The following is an 11,630-nucleotide window of genomic DNA, read 5'->3' on the forward strand; positions in this document are numbered from 1 at the left end:
ATTGTATACTACAAAAGATGACAATTCAAGGACTTGGAGGTCATTATGGGTCAGGATGATGGGAGTTGTCATGTAAGGCCTCGTTCTTCCCAGCGCTGTTGTCTCCGCAGATGTCATTGGGATGAGTATATTCACTTCAGAAGCAGCCAGGTCTTTGTGGTGGGGTGCGGCAGCACAGGGGACGGGGGGCTGCCACATGTGCATTGCATGCTGGGAGAAGATTTCTGTAGTAAGATTGTGTTGTCTCCAGTATGAGATTTGGTGAAAATTCTTTTAGATATTGAAGAGTTTATAAAGTATTCGGCTGCAGTATTCGATGTGCTGCGCAAGTTGTCACAGCTCCGCCCCTTGTATAATATATGATGTAGCATGATCTGTAACAATATAAATATACATACAGTAACATTCCTTCAATCCAGCATTTGATAGTCCAGAAATTCCATTAGTGCAGCACAGAATAATCTAAAAAGCGTGAAGTTGAGGAGCTGTGACTTCCCTGCAGCCGGCTGACAGTGACAGATTTTCTTGCTTTTCGTCTTGTGCTCAGCAGTCGGTCGCGCTCTAGAGATTTCCTGCTCAGATCCTGACGCATTTCTCTCGTTTACATTATCCAGCACTGGGTAAACAGGTTCCTTCATTCTCAGCAGCAACGACTGGCGGATGTACAGGCCCCAACCCATTATAAGATCCAGGCTGTCTACAGGCCCAACCTATACACACATATATATATACCTGTATACAGCCCGGCTATCCTATATAGAAGAGCAGATGGATTGGATCTGTGTGAGCAAGTATTGGTAAAAGGGTTGTGCACTTGCATCTTAAACAAAAAATTAAGCACATAGTCTTGATTAAAAGCACTACCGTTTTGTGTATACAGCTCCTTAGCAGACCCTTTGCGTCTCTATGGTTTCAGATCTGTGTAATCTAACCCTGCAGTCATTTGTTCCAACCCTTCGTCTTCCTGACGTTCTCCTGAGCGTAGTCAGTGCCATTCCCACACAGCGGGTTGTATCACTGAGGAGACCTTCAGAGCTTCAGCCCTCACCGTGTGAGAGAAGGAGGGAGAGGGGGAAGAGCTGCTTCACAGGGAACACCCACTGAGCTCTGGACCTGCAGCTCCACAAGCAACATGTCAGAAAGGTAGGAATGCACCTGTGTCATATAAGGTTTTGTTTCCCACCCCATAGATCATCAGTGCATCGTCTGCCTGTCTGAAGGATAGTGAGTGTTGCAGATCTCCACCCTTCCTCTAGGTGGCACCAGGGAGCAGCCTGGTATTTTCCCATGTAATGAGTCATCACCGGGTTTGTTCTGTTGTTCTTGGTATTTGACAATATTCTTAGCTCAGAATTTGTTGGCACCCGAGTTGCTGGTGACATCACAGGTTTGGTGGTGATGACATCAGATGGGTGAGGATGTTTGCAGCTGTGGTTCCCTCACATGGACTGTTAGTTGAATCTTCTCAGCGAAAGGGAGGGGACGGTGTTAACCCTGCGCTGACAGCCCGGATATTAATGATTTTATCTGCTCACTGTCATCATATTAAATCCGTTTCAATAATGGCAGCTGAAGGGAATGTTAATCATGGGGCGCGAGGCACCGGCGCCATTCACCAGGAGAGGCCCATTCTAATGCGACTGATACAGAATGATACGGTTGTGGCAGATTATATGTCCCCATTCACATGGGGTTGGGCCTGCAGTTTTTGGGCTATTTTTGATGCCTATTGACTCCAATGGAAAAAAGTGCAAATGGTAAAACACCAGACGCGGTTCCCACGTGCCGCCATTCCTTTCTTGTAAATAGTTCTGGAGAAACTTTGTAGTTTCCAGTTTCTTACGTAACTCAAACTCAACGTCTCTGCGTGAAGCCGGCGCAGGAGGCAGCGACTCTCCTGTAATAAGCGCCGTAGTCAATATTCTGCTGCCTGGCGCCCGGGCTGCCCCTGTGCCCGCTCTCTGCCTCCCCATCTGGGTGTGTGGCGCAGTTTCCCAGGCTTCTCCATAGAACAGATTCCCTCTCGGCTGCCATAGTAACAGGTGTCCGGATTCCTGCGCTGCGATTCTTTGTATCTCTGTTGTATCAGGGATCCCGATGGTGGGGGCTGGGCAGGGGATCAGAACTACAATGAATGGGGGAGAGTACCCCTCCGTCCAGCCCTTGTCCTAGGTGGGGGAGGGGGATTGTCACCGCGTTATCGCACAATACACTGGAAGTCTCATTTTATTCGTTTCATCGTATTTTTTACTTTACAGCTTTACCAGAAACAGAATTAAGAGGCAGCTGGATCTGAGGGAGATCTGTAGGGGACATTTTCTTTAAGGCGTGTGTATAGGGGGCTGGGGTGTGTATAGGGGGGCAGGTGTTTGTATAGGGGGCAGACTGAAATATAGGGGGGCAGGCGCGTGTATAGGGGGCAGGCGTGTGTACAGGGGGCAGGCGCATGTATAGGGGGGCAGGTGCGTGTATAGAGGGGCAGGTGCGTGTACAGGGGGGCAGGAGTGTGTATAGAGGGGACGGCTGCGTGTATAGGGGGGCAGGCGTGTGTATAGAGGGGCAGGTGCGTGTACAGGGGGGCAGGAGTGTGTATAGAGGGGACGGCTGCGTGTATAGGGGGGCAGGCGTGTGTATAGGGGGGCAGGCGTGTGTATAGGGGGGCAGCCGCCTGTATAGGGGGGCAGCCGCCTGTATAGGGGGGCAGCCGCCTGTATAGGGGGGCAGGCGTGTGTATAGAGGGGCAGGCGCATGTATATGGGGGCAGGCGCGTGTATAGAGGGGCAGGCGCGTGTATAGAGGGGCAGGCTGCGTGTATAGGGGGGCAGGCGCGTGTATAGGGGGGCAGGCGCGTGTATAGGGGGGCAGGCGCGTGTACAGGGGGGCAGGCGCGTGTACAGGGGGGCAGGCGCGTGGTCATTTACAGCACATCATTATATATTTACTTATTTTATAGTCACCACCTCCAGGTGATCCGTACCCGCTGTGTATGTCCTCCAGTGGCGGCTGCTTGTAGTTCATCTCCATTAGGACACCACTAGGATCAGTGACTCATTTAGCTGCATTGTCTATTGGAGTCTGAGGTTGTCTGTATCCACTTCCCGTCTCCACATAGGCCCAGGCTGCTGCGTTGTCCCTCTCCCATGCTTTACACTGCACCTTTGCTTTTGCAGATTGGTTACTGTGTATAAGCTGAAGCTCAACAGTAAGTCCAGTACATGGACAGAGACACATCTGTGCAACCCCCATGTCAGAGGCTCAACCTGGATGACTCTTATATGTCCCTAGGAAGATACCAGGGGTATTGCCATGAGGCCGACCCCAGGGGTATTGCCATGAGGCCGACCCCAGGGGTATTGCCATGAGGCCGACCCCAGGGGTATTGCCATGAGGCCGACCCCAGGGGTATTGCCATGAGGCCGACCCCAGGGATATTGTTGAGCCTTGTGTCGTCCTGTCAGTCTGAAAAAAAAAACATCGAGTGTTGCAGATTGATCACTTACAGTCTCCCTATAACTATATGGTGTGTGTGTGTGTATATATTAGTGTGTGTATGTGTGTGTGTATATATATATATTTTAATAAAATCTGTGGGCAGACACTGCGCCTTTGTGGCATCGTCAGGCCTGCTGGGCAGTTGCAGTTTTTGACCTTTCTCCGGCTGAATATGATTTACATGAATTACCAGCGTTTGTCGGGATCGGGTTCTTCTCTTTATAATCTTCATTGTCCCAAAACCAAGAGAAACCATTCAAACCAAGTGAGAAGTTTCAATTCCTCACTATTGTCAAGAGCTATGCTTGCTGTCACTCAATGGGAACATACTTGTTTACATCGAGAGGCTGGAAACCAGTTCTGCCCAAATACTTTTCGCAGCTGAGCATTTGTTACAATGTATCAATTCTACATAACTGTGATCTAAACATGTTGGACTCCCACCGGATACATTTACCTGCACTGATACATTGTAACAAATTATCAGGACAGGAGACAGATTTGTCATGTGTTTAAACAATCCCCTGTGAGCTAAACGGGATACACTGTTACTAATCCTCAGCAGTTCAGAAGTATTAGGTAAAGAGAATTGTTTTAGCCTGTCCGTGTAGAGAGAGAGGAGAGCACTCACAGACACTCTGCAAGGGGAGGATGAAGGCAAATCCACCCTCTTCAGCACAGTGTCCGTGTATGTACTGTAGAGAGGAGAACTCTAATGGGCTGTAGAAGGGGAAAGCAGCATACGGATAAAGCTGTGCTCATAATTGGGAGCTAGTGAAGAAAGCAGCATCCTGGACACACAGACCTCACATCCAGCATTAATATTACTGGGAGGGACACGTCCACAGGAGAAAGTCTGATACTAGGAGGTTGTAAACTGGATATCAGGGGGTCTGAGAGGAAGAACTGGAGATTGCAGCCTGGAACTTGCTGCAACTTTATAACTCCAGGTAACCCTGACATATGTAAAATCCATGTTTTCTATGTCAGAAGTGTCTATAGCCTTTAAGTATCTCCTAAGCTTCTGACCTGCCGCTTGTCTTCTGATCTTACTTTGCAGGGCGCAGGATGCGTCTGATGTCGGGCTCTGATTTCGGGTATTGTCCCCTCTTGTGTCGCTTCAATATTTCACTAATAGAATCTGCACATGAAGCGTTAACGGCGTTGAACTTTGTATTGCGGGATCAATGAAGGGTTCCAGCTCCTGAGCGTCTGTTAATTCTTGGTCAGGAGCCTTGTGGACAGTTCTAAATCACAATAGCCACCTGGGGCAGCGCCCTCCACCGGGAGACATGGGGAGAAGGGAGTGCGGGCAGGACATGTAATGGGGACGGGTGGCAGCGGGGAATGGACATGTAATTAAGAGAAGAAGCCGCGAGGGGAGGACATGTAATAGGTTGTCCTAATCCCTGGATGATTAAACGCCATAATTTCACTGACAAAGTAACGTGCAGCAGTCCCATCAGGATCTGTGAATAACGCTCAGAGGACGCTTCTCTCTATGTAACGCAAAGAGGACGCTTCTCTCTATGTAACGCAAAGAGGACGCTTCTCTCTACGTAACGCACAGGGGACGCTTCTCTCTATGTAACGCACAGGGGACGCTTCTCTCTATGTAACGCACAGGGGACGCTTCTCTCTATGTAACGCACAGGTGACGCTTATCTCTATGTAACGCACAGGTGACGCTTATCTCTGAATAAATTCCAGCTGTGTGTTTATGTAGGGAGGAGCAGACGTCTCGCTGACAATCTAATTCTCTGGTGCATACACCTATTTATTCTAGATTTGGGCCCGGGGCGCGGTTTTCATGAAGGCGCAGAGACGGGCAGCGCACATTGTGCACCGGGCCGGCGGCAGTTGATGGAGTGAAACATAAGAGGAACGTTCAGTATTAATGATCTGCGTCTCGGTGCTGCGATGCTCTGATGTTTGTAGTTCTTGTTTTGGCTGCAGCACATCACAACAGCGACCTCAGTGATAGTAATAGCCCCTGTGGGGGGTCATGAGAGGGAGTCCTGCCCCTGAGTCCTGGACATTTGGGGACATCTCCGAGCTGTAACTACCTCCTACACTATAATATATCTATACAGCGCCCCCTATATACACAACTCCGTGCGATAATCTGATCTGAACCTTCCCCCGATGAGTCGGTGACGCCGCAGGTTCCCGGAGCCCCTCGTGTCACAATGTGAAGCATTTCCTGGTGTTTGGCCGGCGTCCACGCTGACATCTGGGGGGGATGTGCCAGTGAGAGGTTAATACCGGGGGGAGATGTCAGTGCTCATCAGCTGCCAGGACCGTGTAACGCCAGCAACTAATCCCCCGCAACGGAATCCGGAACCCGCACTGATTTCCGTCACATGTTCAGCACAAGACGAAGACGGTGCAGGCGCCAAACTGATGACGGTCAACTGCAGTATACGGAGAAAACCATGTGCCCCCCCCCTGCAGTATACGGAGAAAACCATGTGCCCCCCCCCACATGACACCACAGGAGCTTATATGGCGTCCCATTATAAACCCATGCACGTTAATATGGGGTTGTTCGTCCCTCTTTGCAGTAAAACATCTTCTGCTCTTCTTCAGATTTTCTACAAGATTTTGGGGTCTGTGGGAATTTTTGCCCCTTCATCCAGAAGATCATTTGTGAGATCAGACGCGGATATTGGGGGAGGGGCCGGGCTCGTAATCTCGGTTGTAGAAGCGTCACTCCACAGAACACGTCACATAGAGAAGCGTCACTCCACAGAACACGTCAGATAGAGAAGCGTCACTCCACAGAACACGTCACATGGAGAAGCGTCACTCCACAGAACACGTCACATAGAGAAGCGTCACTCCACAGAACACGCCATAGAGAAGCGTCACTCCACAGAACACGTCACATAGAGAAGCGTCACTCCACAAAACACGTCACATAGAGAAGCGTCACTCCACAGAACACGTCACATAGAGAAGCGTCACTCCACAGAACACGTCACATAGAGAAGCGTCACTCCACAGAACACGTCACATAGAGAAGCGTCACTCCACAGAACACGCCATAGAGAAGCGTCACTCCACAGAACACGTCACATAGAGAAGCGTCACTCCACAGAACACGTCACATAGAGAAGCGTCACTCCACAGAACACGTCACATAGAGAAGCGTCACTCCACAGAACACGTCATATAGAGAAGCGTCACTCCACAGAACACGTCACATAGAGAAGCGTCACTCCACAGAACACGTCACATGGAGAAGCGTCACTCCACAGAACACGTCATATAGAGAAGCGTCACTCCACAGAACACGTCACATAGAGAAGCGTCACTCCACAGAACACGTCACATAGAGAAGCGTCACTCCACAGAACACGTCATAGAGAAGCGTCACTCCACAGAACACGTCACATAGAGAAGCGTCACTCCACAGAACACGTCAGATAGAGAAGCGTCACTCCACAGAACACGTCACATGGAGAAGCGTCACTCCACAGAACACGTCACATAGAGAAGCGTCACTCCACAGAACACGCCATAGAGAAGCGTCACTCCACAGAACACGTCACATAGAGAAGCGTCACTCCACAGAACACGTCACATAGAGAAGCGTCACTCCACAGAACACGTCACATAGAGAAGCGTCACTCCACAGAACACGTCACATAGAGAAGCGTCACTCCACAGAACACGTCACATAGAGAAGCGTCACTCCACAGAACACGTCACATAGAGAAGCGTCACTCCACAGAACACGTCACATGGAGAAGCGTCACTCCACAGAACACGTCATATAGAGAAGCGTCACTCCACAGAACACGTCATATAGAGAAGCGTCACTCCACAGAACACGTCACATAGAGAAGCGTCACTCCACAGAACACGTCATAGAGAAGCGTCACTCCACAGAACACGTCACATAGAGAAGCGTCACTCCACAGAACACGTCAGATAGAGAAGCGTCACTCCACAGAACACGTCACATGGAGAAGCGTCACTCCACAGAACACGTCACATAGAGAAGCGTCACTCCACAGAACACGCCATAGAGAAGCGTCACTCCACAGAACACGTCACATAGAGAAGCGTCACTCCACAGAACACGTCACATAGAGAAGCGTCACTCCACAGAACACGTCACATAGAGAAGCGTCACTCCACAGAACACGTCACATAGAGAAGCGTCACTCCACAGAACACGTCACATAGAGAAGCGTCACTCCACAGAACACGTCACATAGAGAAGCGTCACTCCACAGAACACGTCACATGGAGAAGCGTCACTCCACAGAACACGTCACATAGAGAAGCGTCACTCCACAGAACACGTCACATAGAGAAGCGTCACTCCACAGAACACGTCATAGAGAAGCGTCACTCCACAGAACACGTCATATAGAGAAGCGTCACTCCACAGAACACGTCATATAGAGAAGCGTCACTGCACAGAACACGTCACATAGAGAAGCGTCACTCCACAGAACACGTCATATAGAGAAGCGTCACTCCACAGAACACGTCACATAGAGAAGCGTCACTCCACAGAACACGTCACATAGAGAAGCGTCACTCCACAGAACACGTCACATAGAGAAGCGTCACTCCACAGAACACGTCATATAGAGAAGCGTCACTCCACAGAACACGTCATATAGAGAAGCGTCACCCCACAGAACACGTCATATAGAGAAGCGTCACTCCACAGAACACGTCATATAGAGAAGCGTCACTCCACAGAACACGTCACATAGAGAAGCGTCACTCCACAGAACACGTCACATAGAGAAGCGTCACTCCACAGAACACGTCACATAGAGAAGCGTCACTCCACAGAACACGTCACATAGAGAAGCGGCACTCCACAGAACACGTCACATAGAGAAGCGTCACTCCACAGAACACGTCAAATAGAGAAGCGGCACTCCACAGAACACGTCACATAGAGAAGCGTCACTCCACAGAACACGTCACATAGAGAAGCGTCACTCCACAGAACACGCCATATAGAGAAGCGTCACTCCACAGAACACGTCACATAGAGAAGCGTCACTCCACAGAACACGTCACATAGAGAAGCGTCACTCCACAGAACACGTCACATAGAGAAGCGTCACTCCACAGAACACGTCACATAGAGAAGCGTCACTCCACAGAACACGTCACATAGAGAAGCGTCACTCCACAGAACACGTCACATAGAGAAGCGTCACTCCACAGAACACGTCACATAGAGAAGCGTCACTCCACAGAACACGTCACATAGAGAAGCGTCACTCCACAGAACACGTCACATAGAGAAGCGTCACTCCACAGAACACGTCAAATAGAGAAGCGGCACTCCACAGAACACGTCACATAGAGAAGCGTCACTCCACAGAACACGTCACATAGAGAAGCGTCACTCCACAGAACACGCCATATAGAGAAGCGTCACTCCACAGAACACGTCACATAGAGAAGCGTCACTCCACAGAACACGTCACATAGAGAAGCGTCACTCCACAGAACACGTCACATAGAGAAGCGTCACTCCACAGAACACGTCATATAGAGAAGCGTCACTCCACAGAACACGTCACATAGAGAAGCGTCACTCCACAGAACACGTCACATAGAGAAGCGTCACTCCACAGAACACGTCACATAGAGAAGCGTCACTCCACAGAACACGTCACATAAAGAAGCGTCACTCCACAGAACACGTCACATAGAGAAGCGTCACTCCACAGAACACGTCACCTAGAGAGGCGTCACTCCACAGAACACGTCACATAGAGAAGCGTCACTCCACAGAACACGTCACATAGAGAAGCGTCACTCCACAGAACACGTCACATAGAGAAGCGTCACTCCACAGAACACGTCATATAGAGAAGCGTCACTCCACAGAACACGTCATATAGAGAAGCGTCACTCCACAGAACACGTCACATAGAGGAGCGTCACTCCACAGAACACGTCACATAGAGAAGCGTCACTCCACAGAACACGTCACATAGAGAAGCGTCACTCCACAGAACACGTCACATAGACAAGCGTCACTCCACAGAACACGTCATATAGAGAAGCGTCACTCCACAGAACACGTCATATAGAGAAGTGTCACTCCACAGAACACGTCACATAGAGAAGCGTCACTCCACAGAACACGTCACATAGAGAAGCGTCACTCCACAGAACACGTCACATAGAGAAGCGTCACTCCACAGAACACGTCACATAGAGAAGCGTCACTCCACAGAACACGTCACATAGAGAAGCGTCACTCCACAGAACACGTCACATAGAGAAGCGTCACTCCACAGAACACGTCACATAGAGAAGCGTCACTCCACAGAACACGTCACATAGAGAAGCGTCACTCCACAGAACACGTCACATAGAGAAGCGTCACTCCACAGAACACGTCACATAGAGAAGCGTCACTCCACAGAACACGTCACATAGAGAAGCGTCACTCCACAGAACACGTCATATAGAGAAGCGTCACTCCACAGAACACATCACATAGAGAAGCGTCACTCCACAGAACACGTCACATAGAGAAGCGTCACTCCACAGAACACGTTATATAGAGAAGCGTCACTCCACAGAACACGTCACATAGAGAAGCGTCACTCCACAGAACACGTTATATAGAGAAGCGTCACTCCACAGAACACGTCACATAGAGAAGCGTCACTCCACAGAACACGTCAAATAGAGAAGCGGCACTCCACAGAACACGTCACATAGAGAAGCGTCACTCCACAGAACACGTCACATAGAGAAGCGTCACTCCACAGAACACGTCACATAGAGAAGCGTCACTCCACAGAACACGTCACATAGAGAAGCGTCACTCCACAGAACACGTCACATAGAGAAGCGTCACTCCACAGAACACGTCACATAGAGAAGCGTCACTCCACAGAACACGTTATATAGAGAAGCGTCACTCCACAGAACACGTCACATAGAGAAGCGTCACTCCACAGAACACGTCATAGAGAAGCATCACTCCACAGAACACGTCACATAGAGAAGCGTCACTCCACAGAACACGTCATATAGAGAAGCGTCACTCCACAGAACACGCCATAGAGAGAAGCGTCACTCCACAGAACACGTCACATAGACAAGCGTCACTCCACAGAACACGTCATATAGAGAAGCGTCACTCCACAGAACACGTCATATAGAGAAGCGTCACTCCACAGAACACGTTACATAGAGAAGCGTCACTCCACAGAACACGTCACATAGAGAAGCGTCACTCCACAGAACACGTCACATAGAGAAGCGTCACTCCACAGAACACATCATAGAGAAGCGTCACTCCACAGAACACAAAAGAGGGAAGAATATTACAGTACCAGAGAAAAAGATAATAAAAATATACCGGGTGCAGGCCCAAGTCCCTTGGGTAAGATCCACATCCAGGAAAAAAGGAAAATGTATTCACCCACCAATGCAACGTTTCAGTCCAACTGGACCTTTCTCAAGCATGGGAGACCGCGGATTCCCCTCCAGGAGAAGCCCCAGACGTCACTGTCCATATATAGACAAAGTAAGGCGTCAAGCGCTCCGTCCAGGAGGGGGATCCCCAGCCACACAGGGATTCCGCTGCTTCAGGGAGCTACAGTGGCGCTAGTGGATAGCAGAGATACCTCCCTGTTCTGCTATAGTGTTCAATAGTATTTGAACCCAGATACTATTGAATGTGGCACCGCTGCTAGCGGTGCCGCCGGCCATGGGGGGCCCATCCCAACGGGCACCCTAATTCCCGGTTTCGCCGCTAGCAGCCGCTATGGCTACTACAGCGGTAGTGAGCCAACTGAGAGAAGAAGCGCCCTGATTCGCTGGGCCCAGGTGCCTCTGAAATAGGCAGAAGAAGGGAGCCAGCGCAGCGCCCCCTTCCACCTGCTGGAGTGATGCGCCCTGTGCACACCCCTCAGGCCTTGGCAGGACGAGTGTTGGATGTTATATACCTGTGGGAACGACTGAAGGAATCACCGGAATACAATGATGGAGAGGGGGGGGGGGAGGGGGCAATTACTTTTCTCCATAACTATAGTGTATGTGGCGCCTGAGGAGTCTTTGTACTGAAATTATATACAGATTATATCAGTATAATGTTTGTCAGACAGTATCACACATGATACAATTAGATA

At 49.9% G+C, this 11,630-nt stretch overlaps 1 protein-coding gene across 9 annotated transcripts in view; it reads left to right on the forward strand.

The window, feature by feature from the left end:
- STON2 (stonin 2) overlaps positions 1-11,630 on the forward strand; it is a 421,961-nt gene that overhangs the window by 67,116 nt on the left and 343,215 nt on the right. The window contains exon 1 of one of the 9 annotated variants that reach the window (XM_075844471.1): positions 989-1,143. The exons of the other annotated variants lie outside the window; for them this stretch is intronic. The gene's annotated coding sequence lies outside the window, so the exon portion shown is untranslated. Of the gene's footprint in view, positions 1-988; positions 1,144-11,630 lie in introns of those variants that run through there. 9 annotated transcript variants of the gene reach the window in all.

This window comes from Rhinoderma darwinii, chromosome 12 (assembly GCF_050947455.1).
Source record: "Rhinoderma darwinii isolate aRhiDar2 chromosome 12, aRhiDar2.hap1, whole genome shotgun sequence".
NCBI lineage: Eukaryota > Metazoa > Chordata > Amphibia > Anura > Rhinodermatidae > Rhinoderma > Rhinoderma darwinii.